We start from the raw sequence: 13,277 nt of genomic DNA, 5'->3' as shown, positions 1-13,277 counted from the left end.
AAGAAAAATATTTTATAGTTGTTTAATGCAAGAAGGGTCTGGACAGTAGGCATGAATAGAGAACCGACAAGATGAGATGACCTTCTAAAGAGAGAGGGCCAAGTGGAGCCCAGTGAATTAGCAAATTTGCAGACCACAGCACAGTCTCTGCCCTCACCAACCGCACTGTCAGGGAGCGGGGACAGGAGTGGAAGCACATGTTACGACAAGTGGCCAGCGTTATGGAGGGGTAAGCCCAGGAGATTGTGGCCTCTGATCCAAGCGGACGATGCTGGGAGGCTCCCAGGAGATCTTGAGGGGGAAACAGACGGTCTCCAGGTGGAAGAAGGGTTTGCCAGGCAGATAGAACAGTATGTGCAAAGGCCCCAAGGCAGCTTCATTCCAGTCTGAGTGACTCATCCACAAATAATCAAAAAACTCCACAAAGGTATGAGCAGCCAGTTTGGAGAGGACCGTACACTCCACCGTGAGAATAGCTTTTGAGTATTTCTTCTTAAGTAGTCCCTTTTACTTTTCCTTCCTGCTTCACATAACACAGACAACACTTAAGGTCTGGTTCACCTTTTCAGCCTCTCCCCAGAGCTGTGGTTTTCCTGATAAATTGCAAAATCACTCTGCTCATGCTAAGCAGTTAAGTGGGATTAAATCAGGCCCTCTCCAAGGGCCGTTTGTCCTTCCCTCCTCGTCTGCAAGGGCAGAGGGAACCAGGCCTGGGTTGGGGTGAGAGACCGGCTGTGTTGGCTCCGCGACCCCAGCCAAGTCACTGACACTTGTTCCCCTCACTTTCTCCAGTAACAGAATTGGTGAGTAATAGCCCCAAATCGTCTAGAAGGCCTCTCAAGGCATGATGTGGAGGGAGCGAAATTGTGAGACCCCAGCGGCCTCAGAGAGCCCACCCACCTCTGCTGGAGAGAGCCGTGCACCTGTCAGGCTCAGGCCGTGGCTTCTTAATGGATGAAAGAGAGAGGACATGCAGGGTCCCCCCAACTCTGCTCCCCTCCTGCTCTTCCACAGGAGCCGTCACCCGCACATCCCCCCGCACATTGCTACGCGGCAGCCGAGTAAACCACCTTTACAGAAGTGGAAGTCTCATACTTTTAAAGTAACAACTGGGTCTCCTCAAACCCAGGACTTTCCTCTCTCACCTGGGGTCTCTCTGTCCCTCCCTACTCAAAGGAAACACGCCACAGGGCAGAAAGCAAATACGATGCAAGGATTCAGCTCATAACTGGCGCTCCAGGACCAGTCTGGGTTACCACGCGGGCAGCTGGAATCGAGAATCAGCTCCTGGATTCTACACCTACAGCCCATCAACCCCTTGGCACGATACAAGCCCCTGGAACTTGGCCGTGACCTTGGGGGGAAGGGAGGGAACCCCAGTGGAATGGGGTCTCAAAATAGAAAGGAAGTTGTGGGGAAAATAAGCTCATTTCATGCATGCCTGTTATTATGGACTGAGATCCGTACCCATGGTACACTTGCTTCTCTCTCCATCTGGAACGTTCCCCTGCCCACGCTCCAAGTGCACACATTTACGCACTCTCACACCCATTTTGCCTGGATCACGCCTACTCCCCGGCTCTCCATTCAAACCTCACAGTTTCCGTGTGGCCTCCCCCAGAGTGTCCCCTGGCAGACCCCCCTTGCGCTGCCCTGCCAGACTGGGTTGATCTGTGATGCTTCGCTTACGTCTCTGTCTCATTCAGTAAAGCGTTAGCTCCTCCAGGGCAGAGACAAGACCTCTTCCTCTTGTAACTCTGATGCTCCGAACAGCGCCCGGCTCTCAGCAGGCACCCTCAGACATTCCTCCCTTAAACCACTGACTCCGCGGGGGGTGAGGAAGGCAGACTTGGGCAAGGGGGCCCGAGGGGGAGTACTTCTGACAGCTGCAGACGCTGGCATCATTACTCCCGAAGGAGCACGTTCGGAGCCTTTCCTGCCTCCGATGGGCCGGCTTCGTTGCACTCCCGCCTCCACCTTTGGGAAGATTCTCAGAGGACAGGCGGAGGAGGAGAAGCAGGGGAGCGGGCAGGTCAGGCTGGGGGAGGGCTGTGTGGGATGTGGAAGCGAAGTCGGAGCGCCTACAGGTGGGGGAGGAAGGTAGGACGTGAGACCTCTTCATGGTGACCGAGGAGCACGGGTGGAGGAGGGTGCTGTTGACGCTGCCTTTTTTGTTTGCTGGATGGTGGCCTTGATCCCAGGGGGCTTTTCTCAGACTGGACCTCATGCACCATGGCTTTACAAGTGTTACATCCTCGAGAAACCACGATAGATAGTTCCTGCCTCTCCTTCCACACCCCTCCTGGATCAGCAGAAGGGAAGAGATCTCTCCTTGGCATGCTCAGCCCTGCGTATTTAGACGTCCGTCAGCTCTTTATTGAGTAAGCTTTTCTTGAGCCCCACTTGTCCCAGGTGAGGAAGGCCCTTTGCTTTCAGACAGTCTTGGTCTGTGTAATATTCCCTTTGATTCTTTCCACTTTGGTCCCTGGTGCAGACAGCTAATACTTTTTTCCAACCCAGCCTTCATTCCCCTTCTTTTGGCAACAGCACCTCAATTTTCCTCCAGGGAGCCATCCACCCCACCCCGCCCCACGCCAGCCCTGTGGATCGTGCCAGCTGACCTCATGCCCTTGGCCACGAGCTATGCACATGGGGCCTGGCCAATCTGTGCTCCCCACCTCCTCCTGACCTCACCCCACCTTAGTCCATCGTCCACACAGCAGCTGGAGGGATTATCTTAAAACATAAACCAGATTCTATAATTCCTCTGCCTAAAATCCTTCAAAGATTCTCCTATCAGGCCTGAAGCTTTTCACAGGGGCCCACAAGGCCTTGCCACCTCAAAGTTTCGGCTCAAATGTTGCTTACTCAAAAATACCCTTCGTGCCACGCTATGCAGACTGTTGTTTATTTCAGCACCCTGTTTGTTTTCTTCACAGCGTTTGTCACATCTTGTTGAGTTACACACTCTCTCACCCTGTTAGAAGGTGAGTGGAAGCAGAGACAGGTGTGCCTGTCTTTTCCTGTCTCGCTCACTTTTTATCCCCAGCCCCTGGCTCATGGTGGGTGCTCAGTCAGTCTTTGAAGGACGCTGCGGGCAATGACCTGGGGTGAGAGAGGCCATGCAGAGACGTGCTGGGCTACTGTGGCCGGTGGTCCAGGGCAGGGACGGAGGCGGGTGCGCTGGGGCTGTGGGGCCGACAGACGCAAGTGGACAGAGGGAGGACGTGTTTTGGGGACAGAGATAACAGAATGTGCTGATGGGCTGGACTGCGGGGGAGGGAAAGAGACGACTCAAGGGTGACCCCTAAGTTTCCAACTGGAGCAACTGTGTGGGCAGCGGTTCCAGTAGACTTGGGGCCATGGGGCAAGTTTTGGGGCAAGCCTACATGTACTGTTCAGGAGCTATTCATGTTGAGATGGTGTGAAACACTCAAGAGGAGGTGTCGCCTAGGCTGCTGGATGCGTGAATCTGGATCCGGGGAGGACGATCTAGATTTGAAATTTATATGTGGGGTCAACAGCATACAGAAGGTATTTAAAGTCACGAGATTGTATGAGCTCAATTGCGGGGAGAGTGTGAGCAGAGAGGAGAAGGGAGCTCAGGACTGAAATAGGACAATTTTATATACGTAGGGGAACTTCTCCTTTCACACTGAGCTCCTGGAGACGAAGACCTCAAAATCATGGACTACAACCTGGGGTCTTTCTTTATTGGAAAAAGCATCAAATAAAAGACTCTTTGCAACCCCATTGGAAAGGACCTTATCGGGTATTATTGACTAATCCACGCGCTGTGAAAGTAAAAGGAGTCAAGTCAGGGATCCGCACTTCTCATTTAAAAAAGGCCCCTCCACCTGAGGGAACGTCAGCTCCTGCTTCTGACACCGGGCTCCAGTTGACTAAAACAAACACCACCACACCAGGATGAGAGGAAGGCGACATCTGACAGAGACTGTGAATCCCGAGACCCAGGCCCAGGCCCGTATTTCTAATCTTAGATCTTCCCCATTTAAACCTTTGTAATGAGCAAATCGTATAGCCGCTTTATAATTGCTACAATAATCATACTCCTGAGTAAATTAGCAATTTTAATACCCTTACGTGATGAGGGTCACCTTCCTTGTGTTTTACATAGCCTTTTTAATATCAGTTAACTATTGCCCGATTGTCCTTGCCCACCTCAATACTTCACTCCTTATTTTTCACCTCCTCTACATTTGATACAAAATAAGTTAAAACTTAATCACAAAACTCGGTTCTAATAATCCTTTCATAAGAACCATCTAATATTGTTTAACTAAATCACAAATTGATTAACAACAAAACGTCTGCGATCTGGATGGGTGCTGCCTCATGGTGCTTATTATCGTAAGCCACACCCACTTTGCACCGCCTTCTCTCACCCTTTCTTCCCGACTCTACAGGAAGTCGCCAGGAGTGCCAGCCGTACCAACTGCTGGACATGTGCAAGGGCAAGCCACCCCATGATAGTCCTGAACTGGGAGCACGGCCTCTGTCTTTGGAAGGTGGAGGAATCCACCTGGAAAAGACGTGGGGTTTTCCTACGGCCGCCCTCCAGGAAACAAGCCCCGGATACCATCTCATCTTGTTGGACACTCCGGCTCACCACGGTGTCTCTCTCACCCAAATTTGCGTACTCACCCAAAATCTTTCCTTGTGTATTGTAAATATAAATGGCACTGGAAAAACTCGGGGTTGTTTACCACTTAATATTTGTAACTTGACTCTCCTCTATGATTCTGTTGACCATGAATTCACACCTCGTTGGAGTTCAGAAAACCATTATGCTGTTACATCCCTTGATGTGTCTTTATGTTGGGGAGACTCCCCAAATAATGGAACTGGCAGTTGGGAAGCTGACATACTCCCCTTAATGGGCATGCATTGGGGTATAGATCAAAAATCAGGAGAGTGGTAGAAATTGAGTAAAAACTATAATAGCTTTAATGACCCAATTGACCCTAAACAAAATTCAACTGGCCAAAATCAATCTCATTTTTGCTCAAAATTTACAGAAACCTTTGTTGTTCCTATAACCATTCTCACAAGCCTACTAGTTCTGACTACCATGTCATCTGTGTGAACCATTACACTCCTGACCATGAGATTCCCTCTTTTGAACCTAACAAAAGAGTCTGGGCGTGTGGGCTCACTTAGGCTGTATCTCTTGAAAACACTGGATGCTTTTTTTTCTGTGTGGCTCCGGTACTTTTCCCACTCTGCTCATTTCCTGGAGAGGATGATGTGGACTAGTAGCGCTCACCCCTGATGCTGCTGTTGGGAAGAAAATCTTCCCCCTACTGCGCATATCCCACACCACCATTCTCATATCAACTCAAGAGAGCTGAAGGAAACTATAAGTTTCAGGGGCTTCCTACATGCAACCCAATTGTAGATAATACAGAACTGGCATATGCCTTTGCTAGGGCATTATTTCCCACTTATGGGTCAACTGACCTTGCCAAGGCCGTCCATAACCTCTCCTCATGATGGCTTCAACCTTCCGTGCCACCCAACAAGCTATCGAATATCAACAGAACCAAATGGACAGTCTGGCAGAAGTCATCCTTCAAAGTCAAAGAGCTCCTGGCATCCTAACTGCTCAACAGGGGGGCGCTTGTGCACTCCTGGGAGAAGAATGTTGCTTTTATGTAAACGAGTCAAATAAAACAAGAGCTAAAGGTCACAAAAGATAATCTAAATCTCCTCGATGATGTAGGTCGTCCTGCTGGCCTCCTAGAGCGCTGTGGCCCGTTTGGTTGGTTGCCCTCTGGGCTCGGAGCTATTTTGAGGTCAGGGTTCCAGGCCTTCCTAATGATTGTTGTTCTGGCTTGGTCAATCTTTGCACCTGTAAACTGCCAATGATTTGCATTTCGTGATGCTGTGTGTCTGTCTACTGCTAGAGTGATGGTTGCTCAGAGACTTGAGATGATCGACCAATCTTGCAACTTCAAGGAAACGAAAGACTTGATTCTTTTTCCGGACAAAGAATGTGCCTAAGATTCGTTTTCTGACTGCTTTCTCGTTGCTCAGTTGCAGCCACTTCGAACTTTCTTGATTGGTTTCTTATTACTGTTACTGTATCTGTTTTACAGATGTTGTACACAATGTAATCATAAAAGGTCATACAAAAGCACATGTACAACCTTTGCACAACAATTTGACTGAATTGAGAAGATACACATCCTATAAAAATACTTCCCCTGTCAGTGTATACCTCTATAATTATCAATGTTTTCTTTTAGAGATTGGCCCTGAGCTAACATCTGTTACCAATCTTCTTTCTTCTTCTTCTTCTTCTCCCCATAGCCCCCCAGTACATAGTTGTATATTCTAGTTGTAGGTCCTTCAGGTTGTGCTATGTGAGTCGCCACCTCAGCATGGCTTATGAGCAGTGCCATGTCCGCGCCCAGGATCTGAACCAGAGAAGCCCCAGGCCACTGAAGCGGGACGTGAGAACTTAACCACTGGGCCACAGGGCCGGCCCCTAGGATTATCAATTATGTTTGACTATTCCCCCACCATATGGATAACTGGGCAGGTCAATTAAAGTGAAGCCCAGCTCTGAGGAGGAACATGATGCACCCAGGCCAGGAAGCAACCACTTTGGCATCAAGAGATAATATTTTGATCACCAATGCTTTCTATCAAATTATTATTGATCAAAGGGAAAAATGATACAAGAAAACTTTATGTATTGAGGTGTAGAGGGAAGCCATTCTGGTTTGAAATTGATTTGGCCTAAATTTTATTTGACTCAAAGAAGCCTGATGTACAGCCTGTCAAACATACATTGCACATCTGCTTTAACTGTTATCCTAAAGTAAAGAATGTGCTCTTTGAAGATAAGCATTGATGCCTCCCTTCTTGTGATGCCAGTGCGCTTTGAAGGTGTCTCCCTTCCCGTGACATGAGGGTCATTTTGACACACTGTGGACGTGCTGATCTGTAATGAAATATCTCCTTAACCCTTGAAAGAATGCACCCCTGTCATGTTTGATGGATGTCTTTTGTTTGGAAATGGAGCTGAAGATCACTCTTCTCCAGCACTTTCTTTCCTCGTGACTCCCGGGCTATAGTCCTCAGTTTGGCTCAAAACTCTCTTCTTTTCTTTTGCGATTGAATGATTATTGATTATTTGCATTGACAGGGCCACACCTCAGGATCCCTGAGATCTGAGATCAGATGGAAGAGCAGCCAGCAGAAAACCAGGCCAGTGCGGTGCCCTGAGCTGGGAAGAGGTCCTCCAGGAGAGAGAAGTCGACTGTGAAGATGCTGGTGGAAGACGCAGCAAGAAGAGAAAGGGAACAGAGAATCTAATCTCCACGTTAGATTTGCAATGTGGAGGTCTCTGGGTGCTTGACAAGAGCAATTTCAACAGAATAGTGAACACAGATGTCTGATTAAAGTGTCCTGGGGAGTGGCTGGGGAAGCGAAGATGGAATGTCTAGATAATCTTCCTGCAAGTTTGGCTGTAAAGGTGAGTAGAGAGATGGGATGGCAGCTGGAGGCGTGTGGTATGATGAAGGGGGTTTTCTGTTTGTTTGATTGAATGAGTGATTGACTAGTGATGGGTTTTTTTGAATGGTGGGAGACACTGGCATTTGGGGTAAGAGAGTTCTTTGTGACACAGGACTATTCTGTGCATCGCCAGATGCTTGACATCCCTGCCTCCTCCCAGTACAGGCCAGTAGAGCCCCCCAAATATAGTGACAACCAAAAACCACCCCCATTTCCAGGAGCCCCCTCCTGTGCAACACCAAAATGCAGCTGCGAACCAATGCTGTAGCCCAGAGGTGGGCAAACTTCCTGTGTAAAGGGCCAGGTGGTAAACCTTCTCAGCTTTGAGGGCCATGAGGTCTCTGTCGCAACTACTCAACTCTGCCGTTGTGGTGAGGGAGCAGCCATAGATGGAGCTGAACAAATGTGTGCGGCTGTGTGCCGAGAAGGCTTTATTTACAGGCCAGCCTCTGCCCGTGGGCCGCAGTTACCCCCCTGCCCTGGCATGCTTGCATGCTGGTGGGAATCAGCTGAAGAAGGGGTCAGTGATGCTGAAGGGAAAGAAAACCAAACAAACAAGGCTCCTGAGAGAGCCGGAGGGCCTCTAGGGCCCAAGGCTGGTGGCGGTGGTGGGGAGAAGGACACGCCTGCTGCGAGCAGGAGGAGAGGTAGGGTGTCTGAGACGCGGGGTGGGGGCGGCGGGTAGCCTTGGTGGTGGGAGTGTGAGATCTGCCAGGACTCCTCTTACTCTCTGAAGAAGGAGTCGGAGTCATCAGCTGAGAGTGAGGAAGCAGCTGGGGCTTAGAGGAAAGAGGCCCCGGGGTGAGCTGTGCTCTCGGGAACGGGCCGGGAAACCTGGAAAATCCCAGTAGGATGGCAGGGCAGCGAGGGACCGCTTGTCTGTACACGTCACAAAACCGAATTGACGTGAGTTCAGGCAGCTGGGCGGGGGGGTTTATCCAGCAATGCTTAGCTGCTCAGGGACAGGCCCGCGGACGGCAAAGGGCTGGGTTCCTCCGAGTCAGGGTTTTGCCAGGTAAGCAAGATGGAGAAGAGAGGGCAGGGCAGTGAGGGCACTTACATCGCTTGTAAGTGATGGTCCCTGAGACGGAAGCTGGGGAAGGAGGGGCTGAGGCAGTGGGGGAGGATGGAGAATGAGAATAGGGTGAGGCCAGGGGATTAAGGAGCAGGAATGGTGACAGTGAGGCTCTTGGGCACACGAGCTGGCAGGACGAGAAGTGGTGGGAGGGGGCTGGCAATTGCACTTGAGGTGTCAACAGCAGCGTGGTTTCTGAGATGGCAGAGTCCACAGAGGGAAATGGGGCAGGCGGCTGAGGTGGGGGCAGGCAGGTCACTGGGGGTGGAGAGGGGTGAGGCTTCGAGGCCTGGGATCTGGGTGGGTCACTCACCCCTACGAGCGTCAACATCCTCCCAAGTGAACTCAAGTCTTCTGTGAACTAGGGGGCATCCAGGAGGAGGGCAGGTGGCAGCCATGAGGCGGGAGAAGGGGTGGCATCACCAGACGACAGAGACCCAGAGGAGGAGAGGCGTGCAGGACCCTGCGAATCCATGTCCAGGTTCCCAGGCACCGGTAAGGGTGGAAACATCTTCCTCAGATATCCAGAGGGTGCCGCATCCTCAGGGGACAGCCCACTACCAGTCCAGGCCGGAGAGGAGGGGACTGCAAGTGGGTGTGAGTGATTGTGGAGGAGTGGGTGTGAGTGTGATTGTGTAAAGTGTGAATGTAGGAGTGCATGTGAAAGTGTGTTAGTGTGTGTGTGAATATATGGGTGGGTGAGTATTAGCGTGTGTGAGTGTCAATGAGTGAATGTGTACGAGTGAATGTTAGTGAGTGAGTGTGAGTGTGGGGTGACTATGTGGAATGTGGAAGTGTATATGAGAGTGTGAGTGTGTGAGTGTGTGAAAGTGGGGGTGGGTGAATGAAGTGTGAGGGGGTGTGTGAAGATGTGTGTAAATGTGTCAAATGTAAATGTGTGGGGTATAATGAAAGTGTGAGTGCAAGTGAATATAGGGGCGAGTGACTGTTAGTGTGTGTGAGTGTGTGTGTTTGTGGGTGTGTGAGGGTTGGGTGAGGGCGAGAATATGGGAATGTGTGTTTGTGGGAGTGTGTGAGTGTGGGTGAATGTGTGGGGGTGTGTCTGAGTGAGTGTGGATGTGTGTGGGGGTGTGTGAGTATGTGTGGGTGGGTGTGAGTGAATGTGAGAGTGGGTTGGTGGGTGTATTGTGTGTGTGAGAGAGAGTTGGGGGGAGGCAAGAAGAGTGAGAAGAGGGAAGATGGAGAGGATGGGTCTGCCGAGAGGTTGGACAGGGCAGGACAGGGCTGAGGGAAGTCTGGGAGAGGGCTGAGGGCTGGGAGGCACAATGGGATTATCCTGAGGGTCTCAGGGAGGGTGGGCTCTCACCTCGCTCTACACATGTGGCCCTAAGGCTTCCTGAGCTGACGGTGGCTTCCCGAGCAACCGCGCCCCAGGGTCCCACGTCATGTATTGGCGCTTTCTGAATTGCTCCTGTATATTTTTATCATTAGCTTTAAGAACTGCACTGTATTCCCTTGATTGGATGCCTCATAATGTATTCATCATTCCCCTATTCATAAGCATTTTGATTGTATGCAGAATTTTTCCATTACTAACATCACTGTCGTGTAGGTCCTTGAAGCTGTCTTCTTGCTCATCTCACAGTTGCTTCTATAGGATAAATTCCTTGAAGAGGAATTGTTAGGTCAAAAAATATGCAAGGATCAGGGACATTAGCCTCACGCTGCCAGAACTTTCTCCAAAAAGATTGAAACAATCCACTACTCCACCAGCAATATGGGGCTATTGCTTCCCTGTGACCTCACCACCTGTGGGCATTATTTTTCATTTTGATCAGTGAGATACTTTAAATATACAGCGTCTCATTGCCGTTGCAATATACTGTCATTTCATTACTGGCAAGTGTTACGTTTTATTATTTGTCTATGACTATCTTATTATGAATTGCTTTTCCTTACCCTTTGTTGGTTTTTTGGCGAAGTGTTATCGGTTAGTAAGAGTGTTAGTAACAACAATAATCCTTTGTTGGTCATACATGGTGACAAGATTTCTCCCAGTCTATTATTGGCTTTCAATTTCATTTTGATTTTTTTAATAAAATAAAAAACGTTTAATTTATGTTGTCAAAGCTATCAATCTTTTCCTTTATGTTTTTTGCCTTTGATGTGAAACTTCAAAATAACTTTTCAACCCAAAGATGATAGAAATATGTATCTATACCATCTTCTAGTTCGTTTGTACGATTTTAACAACCATTCAGATAATTGAGTCAGCCAGCATTTATTTTCCTCTAATCCTCCATGTGCAGATCTAACTTCACCTTTAAAGTGGTTTTTCACACTACCCCTCCATGCTCTTTGCTGCCTCCCATCACTTGTCAAATTGCCGTGCACTGAGCACCTGCTCTCTGCTGTCCTCTTTCTTGCCTCGGCACGGGAGTTATCCGGACCTGCCAGGGCTCCTGGAGGGCAGAACCTCCACATTTTTACCTCAGTTTACCTTAGTTGCCTCCTGAAAGGCCTCATCTCCAAATACAGTGACATTCTGAGGTCCCTGGGGTCAGGGCTCAAGATATGAATCTGGGGGGGAACACATTCAGCCCATAACACGTGCATGAAATCTAGTCTCAAAAAGGAGAGAATAAAGAGAAAAGAGTGGGTATTTCAAGAGAGAGTGAGTGAAATTTTACAAAAGTTATGAAAGACCTCAAGCTATTTCAAGAAATGCCAAGAGCCTCAAGCAAAACAAATACCAATAAAAACTCACCTAGGCACATCACAGGAAAACGGCTGAGCACCAAGGACAAAGAGAACATCTTACAAGCAGCCGGAGGGAAAAAAGAAATGTTAATTTCAAAGGAACATTAGACAGGCAGCTAACTCCTCAACAGTAATGAGGGAAACAAAAGACAGTGGAATAATATCCCCAAAGAGGTAAAATGTTTTAAAGTCCTACAATTTGGAATTTGATATGCTGTGGATATCGCCTTCCTGAATGAAGACAAAACATTTTTTTGGAGACTAAAACATAAAATTCATCACCAGTAGATCCCAACTAAAGGAATTTCTTCAGTCAGAAAGAAAATAAGTTCAGAGGGAAGAATCAAAGAAGAAAGATACACACGAAGAAGGTAACTATGCGGGTTTATGTAAATGAAGATTGACTATATAAAATAAGAATTACAACACTTCATGGAATTTTAAATATATGTAGAATTTAAATACATATGGCAATAACAGCACAAAAAGTATGATAGCAAATGCAGTCAAGGTGCTCCAAGGTCTTGCATTGTTCAAGAGATGGTAAAAATGCTAATTGTATTAGATTTGAATAAGTAGAGGATGCATATTGTAACCTTTATGACGATCACCAAAGCATGGTAAAAGAATGCGTAACTAAGAAATTAACAGAAGGAGAATAAAATAATAAAAAGCATTTAATTCAAAAGAATGGGCTCAATTATGTCCTCCAAAAATGACGTGTTGAAGTCCTAACCCCCAGTACCTCGGAATCTGACCTCATCAGGAAATAGGGTCATTGCTGGTGTGACTGATTCAGACATACTGGAGGGGGGTGGGCTCTTCATCCTACATGGCTGATGTCCTCATAAGAAGATGACCAGGTAAAGACACAGAGACCCAGGAAAACGCCACCTGAAGACGAATCCAGAGATCAGAGTGACACGTCTACGAGCCAGCGAGCACCCAGGACTGCCGGCCACCACAAGGAGCTGGGAGAGAGGCCCGGCAGCGGGGCGTTCCCCTTTGGAGCCTCCGGAAGGAAACAGCACGGCAGACACCTTGCTTTGGGACTTCTGGCCTCCTGAACTGGGAGAATAAACCTCTGTTGTTTTAACCATTCAGTCCGCGGTACTTTGTTATGGCAGCCCCTAATACAAAGCCAAAAAAAAAGAGGATAGAAAAAGAACATGGACTAGGCGGGAGAAATAGAAAACGACATAGTAATATGGTGGAGACAAACTCAAAATAGGTAGGTAATTTGAAGAAATAAAAACAGACTACATATTACAATTAATACAAAGAATATCAGATTAGAATTTTTTTAAACCCCACAATTTAAATATAAGGATAAAAAAGGTGGAAAGTAAAAAAGATGGGTGGAAAGAGATATATCATGCAAACGTCAATCAAAAGTCTGGCTCTGCAATATCCAAGGAAGGAGACCTCACGACAAACGTCACAGAGATGGAGAGACTTCATAACCATGAAAGGTTTAGTCCAGTAGAAAGCAAGAACCATCCCAAGTGTTTATGTACTTCATGACATAGCCCCCAAATAGATGACGTAAGAGTTGACAGCACTGAAAGGAGAAACATCAAATGCACAGTCACAGGGAGGAGGACGAGAGGCCGTGACACTGGACAGGCCGATAGTGTGTGGCCAGCAAAGTCGTCCAAGATGGCGGCAAAGCTTGGGGTGAAGAGGAAGACAGTGGGGCTCCAAGCTCTCCATGAATGGGCGGAGAACGGCTGGGAAGTTGGTCAAGGAGACTAACGCTGAGGAGGTGAAGAGCAAGGGGGGGACAGCTAAAGGCCTGGGACCTCAAAGGAGTGGGGTGTTTGCAAGAAGGTGAAGGGTCTGGAACAGGCTCAGGGGACAAGGAAGACACCCACCCCACCTACTTAGCCCTGGATCCATGAGTTTTGCAAACTCAAACCACCCATGGGAGAGACCT

General features: G+C 48.4%; 1 long non-coding RNA gene across 1 annotated transcript in view; it reads right to left on the bottom strand.

Moving 5' to 3' along the window:
- The window catches only part of LOC103542908 (uncharacterized), a 33,350-nt gene that overhangs the window by 1,048 nt on the left and 19,025 nt on the right, over positions 1 to 13,277 (bottom strand). The gene's annotated exons all lie outside the window — the stretch shown is intronic.

The sequence above is a fragment of the Equus przewalskii genome, chromosome 13 (genome assembly GCF_037783145.1).
Source record: "Equus przewalskii isolate Varuska chromosome 13, EquPr2, whole genome shotgun sequence".
Classification (NCBI taxonomy): Eukaryota; Metazoa; Chordata; class Mammalia; order Perissodactyla; family Equidae; genus Equus; species Equus przewalskii.
The sequence above is the reverse complement of the archived record's forward strand: the minus strand, read 5'-3'. Positions and strand labels throughout refer to the sequence as shown.